Consider the following 16,845-nt stretch of genomic DNA (forward strand, 5'->3'; position numbering starts at 1 on the left):
ATAAAAAACTGGATGACGAGTAATTTCTTACTGCTAAATTCAGAAAAAAACAGAGGTGTTTATTATAGGACCGAAAAACTCTGCTTGTAAAAACCTAGAACACTGTCTAAGACTTGATGGTTGCTCTGTCAATTCTTCGTCATCAGTTAGGAACCTAGGTGTGCTATTTGATCGCAATCTTTCCTTAGAAAGCCACGTTTCTAGCATTTGTAAAACTGAATTTTTCCATCTCAAAAATATATCTAAATTACGGCCTATGCTCTCAATGTCAAATGCAGAAATGTTAATCCATGCATTTATGACCTCAAGGTTAGATTATTGTAATGCTTTATTGGGTGGTTGTTCTGCACGCTTAGTAAACAAACTACAGCTAGTCCAAAATGCAGTAGCAAGAGTTCTTACTAGAACCAGGAAGTATGACCATATTAGCCCGGTCCTGTCATCGCTGCATTGGCTCCCTATCAAACATTGTATAGATTTTAAAATATTGCTTATTACTTATAAAGCCCTGAATGGTTTAGCACCTCGGTATTTGAATGAGCTCCTTTTACATTATACTCCTCTTCGTCCGCTACGTTCTCAAAACTCAGGAAATTTCATAATACCTAGAATATCCAAGTCAACTGCGGGCGGCAGATCCTTTTCCTATTTGGCACCTAAACTCTGGAATAACCTACCTAACATTATTCGGGAGGCAGACACACTCTTGCAGTTTAAATCTAGATTAAAGACCCATCTCTTTAACCTGGCATACACATAACATACTAATATGCTTTTAATATCCAAATCTGTTAAAGGATTTTTAGGCTGCATTAATTAGGTAAACCGGAACCGGGAACACTTCACATAACACCCTATGTACTTCCTACATCATTAGAAGAATGGCATCTACGCTAATATTTGTCTGTTTCTCTCTTGTTCAGAGGTCACTGTGGCCACCAGATCCAGTCTGTGTCCAGATCAGAGGGTCACTGCAGTCACCCGGATCCAGTACGTATCCAGACCAGATGGTGGATCAGCACCTAGAAAGGACATCTACTGCCCTGAAAGACAGCGGAGACCAGGACAACTAGAGCCCCAGATACAGATCCCCTGTAAAGACCTTGTCTCAGAGGACCACCAGGACAAGACCACAAGATACATGATTCTTCTGCACAATCTGACTTTGCTGCAGCCTGGAATTGAACTGCTGGTTTCGTCTGGTCAGAGGAGAACTGCCCCCCCCAACTGAGCCTGGTTTCTCCCAAGGTTTTTTTCTCCATTCTGTCACCGATGGAGTTTCGGTTCCTTGCCGCTGTCGCCTCTGACTTGCTTAGTTGGGGTCACTTCATCTACAGCGATATCGTTGACTTGATTGCAAATAAATGCACATACACTATTTAACTGAACAGAGATGACATCACTGAATTCAATGATGAACTGCCTTTATCATTTTGCATTATTGAGACACTTTTTTCCAAATTAATGTTGTTCAGTTGCTTTGACGCAATGTATTTTGTTTAAAGCGCTATATAAATAAAGGTGACTTTGACTTTTGACTTTGTCAAACACTGAAGATCTCTCTCGAAAGTGTACAAATGATCTGTCATTTCAATGTCAGTATTTGTCCCTTCATCTTGACTTTTGCATGTAATAATCTAGAACACTGTCTAAGACTTGATGGCTGCTCTGTCAATTCTTCGTCATCAGTTAGGAACCTAGGTGTGCTATTTGATCGCAATCTTTCCTTAGAAAGCCAAGTCTCTAGCATTTGTAAAACTGAATTTTTCCATCTCAAAAATATATCTAAATTACGGCCTATGCTCTCAATGTCAAATGCAGAAATTAATCCATGCATTTATGACCTCAAGGTTAGATTATTGTAATGTTTATTGAGTGGTTGTTCTGCACGCTTAGTAAACAAACTACAGCTAGTCCAAAATGCAGTAGCAAGAGTTCTTACTAGAACCAGGAAGTATGACCATATTAGCCCGGTCCTGTCAACACTGCACTGGCTCCCTATCAAACATCGTATAGATTTTTAAATATTGCTTATTACTTATAAAGCCCTGAATGGTTTAGCACCTCAGTATTTGAAACCTCCACGTCCACTCCGTTCTCAAAGCTCAGGAAATTTGATAATACCTAGAATATCAAAATCAACTGCGGGCGGCAGATCCTTTTCCTATTTGGCGCCTAAACTCTGGAATAACCTACCTAACATTGTTCGGGAGGCAGACACACTCTTGCAGTTTAAACCTAGTTTAAAGACCCATCTCTTTAACCTGGCTTACACATAACATACTTATATGCTTTTAATATCCAAATCCATTAAAGGATTTTTAGGCTGCATTAATTAGGTAAACCGGAACCGGGAACACTTCCCATAACAGCCGATGTACTTGCTACATCATTAGAAGAATGCCATCTACGGTAATGTTAGTCTGTTTCTCTCTTATTCGCCTCTGGCTTGCTTAGTTGGGGTCACTTCATATACAGTGATATCGTTGACTTGATTGCAAACAAATGCACAGACACTATTTAAACTGAACAGAGATGACATCACTGAATTCAATGATGAACTGCCTTTAACTGTCATTTTGCATATTGACACACAGTTTTCCTAATGCATGTTGTTCAGTTGCTTTGACGCAATGTATTTTGTTTAAAGCGCTATATAAATAAAGGTGACTTGACTTGATGTGATTGTATTTTCTATTATTATTGTTATAGTAAAGTGTTAAGTGTTTTTATATTTAACTTCTGGGCTCATCTATACACTTTATATGTTCCTCCTCACTCCTTTTGAGTCTAGAACTGGTCCAGTGGATGTTTACATTGGAGGACACAAGTGCCACATACTGTGGGGGGTGGACGGTAAATCCATTATCAGTGCCTTTTTTTGCACTAATGCTGTGTGCTGCACAAATCACCTGTCATGTTGTTAACAATGTTACTGTTTATTGTGGAAACATGCAATGAACAATGTCTACATCAGGGTGAGTTTAAGCAAATGGCAAGAACTATTTGTTCATAAAACAAATAAAATGCAAAAGGGTGCCTTTACAATAATAATAAAAAAAAAAACCATATAAACAGTCACCCAACTGGATCCCATTAAAATCCTATAGGAATAATCCTACAGGATATTTTTGTCTTGTCCTACAAGAATATTCCTATCAGAATCCTATAGGAACGGTTCCAAAATATGATAGAAATTCCAATTAGAATCCTATACAGTTTCTTTTTGGAATCCTTTAGGATTTTTTGACAAGGGCTACTTCGTTGAATATACAGCTAAACAAAAATATAAAGCTTTCAAAATGCAAGGCAGGTTTTAATCCCCAAATATCACCTCTCTTCCAACGTGTAACTTGTCGTGTGTGCTTTGACGCAGCAAGTTTGAGTAATAATTAAAATAATCAGTTTTTAAGTTTTTCTAGAGAAGGGCCTTACAGCCATTATGGGTTTTAAAGAGTTAACATTAGAATAGTCAGCCTAAGTTGCAATTGAATAAGTTAACTCTGCTAACCTAGCTACAAAAACAATGCAAAATAGCTTGCTGTGTTATTTGACTTTAGGTGACTGACTTAGTGGCTAGATTTTATAATAGTGACAACGATTATGTTGTCTTATTAATATTAATTGAATATTAATTAATTAATATTCATTAATTAAGGTCACGTTAAAACATCACACTAACCTCCTGCACCTGCCCTGATTAACTCTCCCTCCCTGTTAATCATGTATCTAACACGCTTTCCGTTTCTATTACACTCTCCTGCTCACTCTGTCCCTCCTTCACTTCACTATCAGACACCTGCTCCTCTGCCTGGGTGCCACCGGCGCTTCCATGGCTAGTCGCCTCCATGTGCTATGTTCACATGTTTTTGCAAAATGTCGTCAGGTACCGTAGGCTTGGAAACTGAAGCTACAGCACTAAACATGTCAGTTATTTTTGCACATGTTGAGGCATCAACCTCTAGAATTTTTATTTTTTTGGCCTGTAACTTGATCCGCACAAATTTTGCGCATTTGTTTCTCCATCCTAAATCCACAAATTTCTGTCTGAGCCACTGACTGCATCTGACACAAGAAACAGAGGGGGAGGGGTGGAGCCTGTTAAGAGATGATTGGGCCAGCCCAGTGTCAGTATTAAAAATGGACCAACGGGCCGCTGTCCCTGCTTTACATCGACCGGCCCCCGAGTGCGTCGGCCCACCGGGCATTTGCCAAGTGGATATAACTGCAGACCGGAGATCTCCAAAATGGGGCGTGAACTCCAAATTTGGGGCGGGGTCTCCTTTCACAAAGAATTTAACCATTGGCACCATTCACAATTGTTACTGACTTACATTTCAAAATAAAACTTTATAAATTAAACAGTGTTTCTAGTTCATCTAAAATAAAATATGCTATATAAATAAATATTCTTCACAAGAGCAGAGCCCAAAGTTTGTGGCCAGTGGTGTTTGGACCCAAGTTTGAACATCTGCTTCATGATGTAAACAGGAAGCATATCTTAGGAAACACTTTAACTGACACAACCAATAAAAACTTCAGAATCAGCTGTGGGTTGGAGTCTGCACTGAAGTGGATTGGGGGAAAAATTGTGCATGCGTGTCATGCACCTGTCTCTCAATGGGAGGAAGCCACGCCCTATTTTGGAACTCCCACCCCGTTTTGGAGTTCCCGCCCCTATTTGGAGATCTCCAGGCTGCAGTTATACCCTTCTCCCTTCCGCCAGATTACCAGTCCAGTCGTGTCAGATGTGTGTTACCTGGGCTAAGGAGAAGAAGAACTGGACTGTTGCCAAGTGATCCAAAGTCCTCTTTTCAGATGAGAGCAAGTTTTGTATTTCATTTGGAAACCAAGGTCCTGGAGTCTGGAGGAAAGGTGGAGAAGCTCATAGCCCAAGATGCTTGAAGCCCAGTGTTAAGTTTCAACAGTCTGTGATGATTTTGGGTGCAATGTGATCTGTTGATGTTGGTCCATTGTGTGTTTTGAAAAATAAAGTTACTGCACCCGTTAACCAAGAAATTTTGGAGCACATCATGCTTCCTTCTGCTGACCAGCTTCTTGAAGATTCCAATTTCATTTTCCAGCAGGATACGGCACCTGCTCACCAAAAGTTGGTTAAATGACCATGATGTTGGTGTGCTTGATTGGCCAGCAAACTCACCAGACCTGAACCCCATAGATTGGATATTGTCAAGAGGAAAATGAAAGGAGATGAAAAAATGTAGATGAGCTGAAGGCCACTGTTAAAGAAACCTGGGTTTCAAGACCACCTCAGCAGTGCCACAAACTGATCACCTCCATGCAACCCCGATTTGAGGCAAAAATTAAAGCAAAAGGAGCCCCTACCAAGTACTAAGTTCATGTACAGTAAATTAACATACTTTCCAGAAGGCCAACAATTCACTAAAAAAACTTTTTTACTGATCTTATGAATTTGTTGAGATGTTGAGGTTTTTGTTAAATGTGTGCCAAAATCATCATAATTAAAAGAACCAAAGACTTAATCTACTTCAGTCTGTGTCCACTGAATTTATTTAATACACTGAAATAAATTAACTTTTCCACAACATTCTAATTTATTTAGATACACCTTGACATTCAAAATGACATTTGAGTAATTTTATGACACATGATTTCCAGTTTAAGTGTTTTTTTTTTACTTACTTGGCCTTGTGAAATTAACTTCCCAAAAATGCATGTTGCTAAATTTGTAATAAAACAAAGAGGAATTGAAGAAAAGGAGAGATGAGTTATTGGATTGTTGGGAATATTCTTATATAGCATATAATAAATTTTCCAATGTATCTGTTATGATGCAGATTGTAAACCTGGGACTTCCCAGATCAGCGCCGGGATTAGTTCCTGATATTTGGGTCATACTCTCAATTGGCAATGGCTACATCGATCTGCATGGACACTAGAAAGTCAAATACCTCAGAATCATGTAAGGGGAGTGTCATCATTACTAATTAACACTGAATAAATTAATTAGATACAGAAATAATGTAAATTATGCTATATATTTTCTGACCTCTTTGTACACAGAAAAGACAGTGGATCATTTGATCTGGCTGTGAGTGAAATGACTGCACCACTATTGCAGTCACGAGTGATGACACTGGTTACCCAACATTCAGCATGACCAACTGTGCAGCAGCTGTAGGATCAGTCTCAAATTTCATGGTGAGGCCAGGCAACCCTGTGCAACTGACACACAAAAGTCAAGTCAAAATTAATTGCTAAAGTCAATGTTGAATGCTAAATCACCATATTATGCCAGCTTTTGTCACAATTCAAATAAACTGAAAATCTCTCAATACAGTTGCTCTTTCAAATTAAATGTTTAATGAAGAAGAAGCCACTTCACAAAATAGCTATGTCGTACAAATATTCTTCTCTACAAATATTATGTGACATTTAAAAAGATGAAGATCTCTGAGGAGTGAATCCTTGGCTTTTTTTTTACTGATGCAAGTGAAAATATCAAGACAACGGCAGGACTTCCGAGTCTAAATGAAGAGATCAGATACCATTTGAAATTTTCTTCTAAAATGAGCATTTTATTAGGCTCATATGTGTAGGTTTAGTAATTTCACTTGAATTGCAATGAATAGGTTCTATGCCATTAAAGTGAAATAACTGAAGATAAACGGGCCAGAGGAAAGTTATGATTTTAAATCTTTTGTCAAATAATAACATGGATCACTGAACTTTTTTTTTTTTATTAAAAACTAATGTCATTCAAAGCTAACCCCTATAAGTTATAGCTAAATGACTTGAGGTGAAAAAACATTTCTGATACTTATAAGAGTATATTTGAAGAGTTTAGATACAAAAGCCTATATGTGCCACCTGATATTTTATTTTAAACAACTGAAACCCAGTTTACACCTAACAACTGTGTTAGAAGAAACATATATACAGTATATATATTTTGCCCCTTAATAAGGCCTTATGCAAAGCTCTGCAGAAACAAGTAAGGAATTTAGGCTGAGACTGCTCTCTTTCTTACTCAATAAATTTGTGCTGTTAAACAGAAACTGAGATTAAATGTAAGACATACAGTTTCACATTAAATCTATCTGCTGTTTCAGATCTGCCCTTTGGTGGCTGATTCCATTGCTGACATAAACCCCCACCTGAAAACATTAAATGGTGATATGATAAATCATCATTTAATAACTATTGGTATTTCAGGCTTGGTATGAAAATCAACATCATTCAATTGAATTCTTTAGTACATACAAAAAAAACAAACAAAAAAAAACATTTATGTTGTTAACATTCCAGTTTAATAGATCAATATGCTGAAATTGAATACTCAATGGTGGGGTCTCCGGTCATTTCTAATACTTCCTTGGGTTTAAAGGCAACCTTAAGCACTACTGTGGGATATAGGCTATATTTTTTGAGACACAACAAAATACCTGAATTTATGTTATTTATTTATTTATTTATTTATTTACAATTTTTAGGGTGAATTTATAACATTGGACAACACCTTTCTTATTGCTGTCTCAGGACACAGATATGCTATACTTTGGAGTATCTGCCTTCACCATCAAATTTGTGTACACCTCTACATCACTGATGATATGGTGAGATAAATGAAACGTGAAGTGGTTCTCAAATCTGAAAGCTCAATAGATGTACACACACACACACACACACACACACACACACACACACACACACACACACACACACACACACACACACACATATATATATATATATATATATATATATATATATATGATTGTCAGGAAGTGATTTTCATGATTTTGGCACACCAACATTACAGTTTGTGTTATAAATTTAAGAACCAACATTAAGTCTTTTGTCTGAATGAGCCTTGACACTGTAATCACAGCCAAAATGTCAATTTCTTATAAAAAAAAATAAAATATAAAAAAGGTAAGCTTGATTTACATTGTTTAACACACTTAAGCAAGAACAACAAACACGTAGAAACTGAATTTCGGGGTTTTCATCAGTCTTCATTTGAATAATCCATTGTATCATCACATATCACTGCCGCTGTTTGCATAGGTATATTTTTTGGAGGTGATATAGCAGAAATTGTGCAGGTAAATGGGTCTGGTGCATATTTGAATTACTGCTCCAGGGCATGTGCATTAAGGCGATTTGCGATTTTTCATTGACTAACTTAACTTTCACCATCATTTAGAATTAGACCAAATAGCATTTGTGACCGCTTAAAGCTGATTTAAAAGTGAATATGTTATGTCTTCAGCATAGTTCTGAAACGTTAAAGCCAAAAACATGTGTGAAAAAGGCTATTTGTTAGTCACATGATCCATTCGCTATTTGTAGTTACAGGAACATGCACAATAACTGACATAGAACACTTTTACAACCCTAAAGCTGCTGTCTTTGATCTTCGGCATGCATGGCACTTTAATGTTTTAATAAATGTCAGTTTCCACACATTTTCCGTTACTGAAGTGCACCTTGCAAAACTGCTTAACTTTTTGTAGTTACTCTTGTAGCCACAAGAGATCATATTGTGGTAGGATTTTGATTCTACTAGCAACATTGTCCAGCAAGGCTACTACCCTGCTGAAAAATCCAGCATTGCTTGTATGGTATGTTTTTCAGGATGGGACCAGCTTGAGATGCTGGTGTACTGGTGGACCAGCATTTGTTGTCTTTTGAGTGCTGGTGTGATCCCAGCAAGGCCACTTTTTTTTTTTTTTTTTTTTATAAAATAATAATTTTAATAAATTATTTAATAAAGAAAAATTATTTGGGGATTTTACTGCATAAACATATAACCAGCAGTGTTAAACAAATTGCTCAGTTTTCATATGGTCCTGATCTATACAGAGTAAAAGTAACACTGTAGCAGTATTGTAATAAGTTAACTAGAAAGTACATTTCCTGAAGAAAATGTGAGTGGTGCTTGCAGTGGCAAAACTCGCCCCTCTGTTGCTAAGGTGTGGTTGCTAGGGTCCCTATGATGGTTGCTAGGGCCGTTGCTAGGGTACCCAGGGTGGTTGGTAGGGTAATCGAGGTGGTTGCTAGGGTGTTGCTATGTGGTTGCTAGGGTACCCGGGGTGGTTGCTAGGGCGGTTGCTAGGGTTCCCATGATGGTTGCTAGGGCTGTTGCTAGGGTACCCAGGGTGGTTGCTAGGGTAATCGGGGCGGTTGCTAGGGTGTTGCTATGTGGTTGCTAGGGTACCCGGGGTGGTTGCTAGGGCGGTTGCTAGGGTCCCCATGATGGTTGCTAAGGCCGTTGCTAGGGTACCCAGGGTGGTTGCTAGGGTAATCGGGGTGGTTGCTAGGGCGTTTCTATGTGGTTGCTAGGGTACCGGTGGTGGTTGCTAGGGCGGTTGCTAGGGTCCCCATGATGGTTGCTAGGGCCGTTGCTAAGGTACCCAGGGTGGTTGCTAGGGTAATCGGGGCGGTTGCTAGGGTGTTGCTATGCGGTTTCTATGGTACCCGGGGTGGTTGCTAGGGTGGTTGCTATGGTAACCTGGGTGGTTGCTAGGCAGTTGCTACGGTACTTGGGGTGGTTGCTAAGGTGTTGCTAGGCGGTTGCTAGGGTGTTTTGGCTGGTTGCTAGGCAGTTGCTATGGTCTACTGGGTGGTTGCTATGGTGTTACTAGGTGGTTGGTAGTTGTCACAGATTGTCACTATGTAGTTATTATAGAGTTCTTAGCCCATTTGAGCACTTAGCTAATCACTATTAGCATGTAGCTAATCACTGCTAGCATGACTAGCATGTTGGAAGTCCAGTGTGCTAGCATGAGTCAAAACATCCATCCGCCATGTCTGTACGATGTTCTGATGCAGAGATATAGGTCGTGCAAAACGGTTGCTAGGGTACTCTGTTTGGTTGCTATGGAGTGGCCTGGCAGCTGCCAATGATGATACTCCAAAGGCTGCTCGCCAATATAAACCAACCCCCATGCCTCTACGATGTACTGATGCTGAGATATAGATCTTGCAAAACGGTTGCTAGGGTACTGTGTTTGGTTGCTAGGGAGTGGCCTGGCAGCTGACAATGATGATACTCCAAAGTCTGCTTGCTAGTATTAATGATATAAACCAACCCCCATGCCTTTATGATGTTCAGATTTGAAGATATCTCCCTATGCTTTTGGTCGCTAGGGAGCTCCAAATGGTTGCTAGGGCGTGGCTATGAAGTGTTGAAGGTGATTCGTGATTGGCCATTTGCTGCCCCGAGTCAAACGAGCCCACCCTCATGTTTCTATGACACTTCTATCCAAAGTTATTAATTTGATCTTTTTCAATGGAAGTCTATGGAGCTTGTTGCTATGGCGCTCTCTATGGTTGATAGGGCGTGGCTTGATAGATTCACAGTGATCCTGAGAGACTGATTGGTTGCCTGATTTAAATGAGCCCACCCCCTTGTCTCTATGACACTGTGATGCAGAGTTATATTCAATACAAAATCCCTATGTAATTTCCCATTGTAGCCCTCCCTATACTTAGTATGGGGCAAATTTGGGGGGCTCTTGCGCCCCAGGGGTACAACTTATACCCCATTGCGAGGTATGTTCTCATACAGCCTGATAGCCTCTCCAAATGTGGTGATTCACATGTTTCTGCGAAATTCTCATTCGGAGCTATGATCCGCCAAAGTTGGCCGTAATGCATTGTCTATGCGATTTTTCGGCCGTTATTTCGCCCGGTGTACGAACATCGTACGCCCGATCGCTTATAAAAGTCATAGCACACCATTCCCGACTAGGCCGCACGATTTGACGCCTCTTTTGCGGGTCTGTGACGAAAACTGCGGGACTAGTTACGCGCCGAAGTTTTGGCGGAAGAAGAATAAGAATAATCTATAATAATAAGTATGTGAGATAATAATAGTAGTGCCTTGCCTCCGGCAAGCACCACTAAATAAAGTAGATTCACTCTATAAGTGATGACTAAACATTAGTTATGACCAGTTTTGAGCTAGTTACTCAAAGTAAATGTAATATCTCACTCATTACTAGTTACTCCTTTCAAAAGTAATATTGTTACTTTACTTATTACTTTGTGGCAACAGTAATTAGTTACACTACTAGTTATATTACTTTTTCTTCATGCCCCACAGAAGTTGTAAATGTGTATCTTCCACATAAAATTCTAAAATGTTAATTACAACATATTTCTGCCTCATAATTTGACCAAACACTCAATAGTGTCTGATAGTGACATTCAAGTAGAAGTGCTGTATTAATCTCATTAATTGTCATGTGTAGCTTGAAGCTTTCATTATGTATTTTATCAAATCACATAAGTTTTAATGTACCACATGCTGATCAGAGGGGTGTAGGTGGGATGTAATGCCAGAGTAAAGCCACAACTAACACAACAGTGTTCAGATCATCTTTTTCTTAAAAAAAAAAAAAAATATTTAATGCAATATTTCTATCTGCTGCATGTAAGCTTTTTCCATATTCCAAGCTTACCTGCTGAACTGGGGACCTGCATGTGCGAGTCATGACAATTATGAAAATAAATCTAGGAATTATTTGATTGTTGGACTTTAAATCAGCAGTGTTGAGGCATCAAAAGTAATTAACTAAGCTGTTTTGGTTGGTAACAGTAATATTATTACTGAAATCAAATTAGTAATTAGTTACACTACTATTTACTGCAAAAAGTCATATTGGAATATAGTTGAAGTGCACTCTATCACTATTTTCAACAATATTTCACAGTCCTGACTGCACATAATAAAATCATTCTCTTTTATGTGTACTATTTGAAATCAGTTACTAACAGCTAGATTTGGACTTACAGGCCCTTCTCAAAAAAATTGCATATTGTGATAAAAGTTCATTATTTTCCATTATGTAATGATAAAAATTAAACTTTCATATATTTTAGATTCATTGCACACCAACTGAAATATTTCAGGTCTTTTATTGTTTTAATACTGATGATTTTGGCATACAGCTCATGAAAACCCCAAATTCCTATCTCAAAAAATTAGCATATTTCATCCGACCAATAAAATAAAAATGTTTTTAACACAAAAAAAGTCAACCTTCAAAAAATTATGTTTAGTTATGCACTCAATACTTGGTCGCAAATCCTTTTGCAGAAATGACTGCTTCAATCAGCCTGTGGCACTGCTGAGGTGTTATGGAGGCCCAGGATGCTTCGATAGCGGCCTAAAGCTCATCCAGAGTGTTGGGTCTTGCGTCTCTCAACTTTCTCTTCACAATATCCCACAGATTCTCTATGGGTTTCAGGTCAGGAGAGTTGGCAGGCCAATTGAGCACAGTAATACCATGGTCAGTAAACCATTTACCAGTGGTTTTGGCATTGTGAGCAGGTGCCAGGTCGTGCTGAAAAACGAAATCTTCATCTCCATAAAGCTTTTCAGCAGATGGAAGCATGAAGTGCTCCAAAATCTCCTGATAACTAGCTGCATTGACCATGCCCTTGATAAAACACAGTGGACCAACACCAGCAGCTGAGATGGCACCCCAGACCATCACTGACTGTGGGTACTTGACACTGGACTTCAGCCATTTTGGCATTTCCTTCTCCCCAGTCTTCCTCCAGACTCTGGCACCTTGATTTCCGAATGACATGCAAAATTTGCTTTCATCCGAAAAAGGATTTTGGACCACTGAGCAACAGTCCAGTGCTGCTTCGATGTATTTTTATCATTACATTATGGAAAATAATGAACTTTTATCACAATATGCTATTTTTTTGAGAAGGACCTGTATTTGGGAAGTCACTTAAGTATCAAAGTCTTTAAACAGCATCTTTCAATTTTGAACATTATCAAGTTAACAGTCCCATTGAAATGTATCTTCTCATAACCCATCATTAAACAAACGGCTTATGATTAAGATTCCATTAGGCTTTTTATTTATGATGATTATTATTATTATTTCATATCTCTAAATGTTTTGTTATGCAATGTACACAAACTCTTTTCAACTTACTTTAACAAACTTTTGTACAGATCTTATGAAGCAAGAGACAATTTATTTGAAATGTTTCACCAGTGACACTGATTAATAATGTAATCATAACTAAAGTGACTAAAATATTCAGTTCAAGGAAACTAGAATTGTCATATAATACAATAAATCATGTTTTAACCTTATATTATTTTCCCTTTACATAATTTATTAATTAGAGAAATATGCAAGCAAAAACAGTTTGTCCCCAAAACACTGCTTGCATACAGACAGCTGGCCTACTGACACTCAACCCTGGGCCAACACTATACCAGCATTAACCAGCATAGACCAGCCTGGGCCAACTCTATAGCAGCACTAACCAGCCTGGGCCAGCTTGGAATCGATGCAGTGTTTTTTTCAGCAGGGTAGATTCTTTGTCATCACCCACCCCCATTTACTTAATGATCAGAACACAAGATCTGGCAGTAATGCCCCTGATGCGACCATGTTGTTAAGTTTTTCTCTTAACAAGCTTCCTTCTCTCATGATCCACCTTGGGGCAGGTGCTGGCTTTGTCAAAAAGAGGCAGTACAAACCTTTTAAGAATTTTCACTGCATAATCAGGGATCTCCTTGGAGACTTCAATTAAATACACTATATATATGTGTGTGTGTGTGTGTGTGTGTGTGTGTAATACAGTGATGACAGAACTATAATGGTCAGAACTTTGATCTGCTGGTACGTTCTTCATAGAAGGGTAGTTGAGCACAGCTAAAATGTACAATATGTTTGGGTTTTTTTGCAGATTCCCTCTGGTTCTCCGATTAGTCTAAACACAAAGACATTTAGAACATTCATTCCTTAAGTATGACAATAGACATAGACTCCAAGATATGTCAGATTGAGAAAATGTATCCTGGTCTGATGATGAAGCTTTTGGTTGACAGTGAAGGAGCCCCTAATTATATTTGAACCAAACAACATGACTGTTCATGCCAGCAGTACTGTGACAGCTTATGCAATTTAGCCCAACAGCACACTGTCTCCACTATTTGTCCTCAATCTGGTGAGTCGCAGAGGAATAACCAAAAGTAAATTTAAATTAGATAAGTATTGTTTTATAATGATTTTCCCTTCAACCAACAGGAGGACAGTGTCATTATTCACATATATGCTCAAACTGGCAGGAAACGTGACCCTCAAGTGAGTTTTGAACCCATAAATGCTGTCTATACATACTGCATACAGCTGGATGTGTGTTTATGTTCTAAAATTATTAAAGGATTGGTACAAACTATAATTATCTTGAACAGAATTGATATGAGCTTAGCAAAAAGCTATGTGGCACCATTCCAGGTAAGAAGAAACTAGGAAAAGTGTTTACAACTGATATGAAAGCAATAATTCAGAATCTCAACATAAAATTTAATTCAACAGCTGACATCTCTTGACAATATTTTCACAATACTCTTGAAGGTTGCTGTCATTCCCAGGGTTAATGGTAAGAGTTTATAATCATTGTTGTTATTATTTTTTCTTTTTGGCATTTTAAGAAAAACTTTAACTAATATTATAACTAATATAAAGTTCATTTTTACTGTTATTTACACATGGCCCTTTTCTTTTCAGCTCATTTACAAGGTTATCCACTTCCTGCAATTTGAAATATGAAGCTTGTAAACAGTCAGCTTCAGGTTTTGAAGGTAAGTTTGTATATATATATATATATATATATATATATATATATATATATATATATATATATATATATATATATATATATATATATATATATATATAGTCATGCCCACAAATATTGGCACCCTTGGTAAATATGATCAAAAAAGGCTGTGAAAATTCATCTGCATTGTTAATCCTTTTGATTTTTTATTAAAAAAATTCACAAGAATGTATCCTTTCATTGGATAATAAGAATATAAAAATGGAGGGGAAATATCATTATGAAATTAATGTTTTTCTCAAATACTCGTTGGACACAGTTATTGGCACCCCTAGAAATTCTTATGAGTAAAATATCTCTGAAGTATATTCCCATTCATATTCACAATTTTGAGCACTCCAGCATGATTATAAACATTAAATTATCCAGCCATTGCTTCCTGTTTCACAGAAATATAAAGTGGAGGGAAAACAAAGCCCAAATGCCCTTGATCATCCATCACAATCAGAAAAACCAAAGAATATATTTCTGATGTGCAGCAAAAGATGATTGAGCTTCACAAATTGGTGAAGTGGCTTTAAGAAAAGAGCTAGAGCAGTGACAATTCCCATTTCCACCATCAGGACAATTAGGGACAATTAAGAATTTCCAATCAACAGAAAATTTTAGAAAACTGACTGGAAGAGGTCGTGTGTCTATATCGTCCTAATGCATGGTGAGGAGGTCAGTTTGAGTGGCTATAGACTCTCCAAGGATCACAGCTGGAGAATTGCAGAAAATAGTTGAGTTTCTGGTTCAGAAAACCTTTAAAAAAATTGTCAAACAGAACCCACATCAACACATGTTGTTTGGGAGGGTTTGAAGAAAAATTCTCCTAGCTCATCCAAAAACAAACTTAAGCATATTCAGTTATCAGACGCGACTGGAACTTCAAATGGGACTGGCTTCTATGATCAGATGAAACTAAAAATTAGCTTTTTAGCAGTAAACGCTCAAGATGGGTTTGGTGAAAACAGGGATAAAAAAGTACCCCATGTGTACAGTGAAATATACAGCTGTATTTTTGATGTTGTGGGCCTATATTTCTGCTGGAGGTCCTGGACATCTTGTTTAGACACATGGCATCATGGATTCTATTAAATACCAACAGATAAAAAATCAAAAAGTGACTGACTCTGTTAGAAATCTTATAATGGGCCATGTTTGGATCATTCAACCGTACAATAATCCAAACACAATCCTCAAAAACAACACCGAAATGGGTCACTGAGCTCAAAACCAAGCTTCTGCTACAGCCATTCCAGTCCTCTGACCTGAACCCTACAGAAAATGACAGAAAATGAGTGAACTGAAGAGGAGAAGCTGGGAATCTGAAGGGTCTGGAGTGATTCTGGATGAAGGAATGGTCTCTGATCTCTTGTCAGGTGTTCTCTAACCTCATCAGGCATTATAGGAGAAAGTTTTGAGCTGTTAAACTGGCAAATATAGGTTTAAAAAATAATTCAATAAAAGGGTGTCCTTAATTGTGGCCAATGTGTATTAGAGAAAAACGTTTATTTCATAATGATATTTCCCCCCATTTTAAATTCTTATTATCCAATGAAAGGATACATTTTTGTGAATTTTTCAAATAAAACATCAAAAGGATTAACAATGCAGATTAATTTTCACAGCCTTATTTGCTCATATTTGCCAAGGGTGCCAATATTTGTGGGCATGACTGTATATTGAGACTGTTGTCTTTATAATAATAATAATTATATTTATTATTACATTGTCATTTAGTAAGTGCTTTTATCCAAAACGACTTACAAATGAGTACAATGGAAGCAGTAAAAATCAACAAGAGCAATGCCATGCAAGTGCTATAACAAGCCTCAGGTAGCTTAATGCAGTACACGTAGCAACATGTCTTTTTTATTATATAATAAAGAGAAAACAAAGAATAGAAAAAAAGTAGAGCAAGCTAGTGTTAGATAACTTTTCTTATTATAATTATTATTTTATATAATATAGTGATATTTTTCCTTTTTGTATCCCACAGGACTACTTGCTGATTGGAACGGATGTTCAATTTACAGAATAAATTTCAACTGAATTAGCGAAGGATAAATAAATAAATAAATACATAAAGTAACGTAAATGCTGATTTACTTCTGAGGACAATGTTTTTTAAGGTGATTTTTAAAAGAAATAATTTACATCTTTAACATTTCTATTTGAAATTTAACTTTGCATTACATACATGTTTTG

General features: G+C 37.6%; 1 pseudogene; it reads left to right on the forward strand.

The window, feature by feature from the left end:
- The first annotated feature begins 5,646 nt into the window (after positions 1-5,646).
- On the forward strand, positions 5,647-16,767 carry LOC113069354 (lipopolysaccharide-binding protein-like; annotated as a pseudogene).
- The last annotated feature ends 78 nt before the right edge of the window (positions 16,768-16,845 follow it).

This window comes from Carassius auratus, unplaced genomic scaffold, assembly GCF_003368295.1.
Source record: "Carassius auratus strain Wakin unplaced genomic scaffold, ASM336829v1 scaf_tig00001591, whole genome shotgun sequence".
NCBI classification, from domain to species: Eukaryota; Metazoa; Chordata; class Actinopteri; order Cypriniformes; family Cyprinidae; genus Carassius; species Carassius auratus.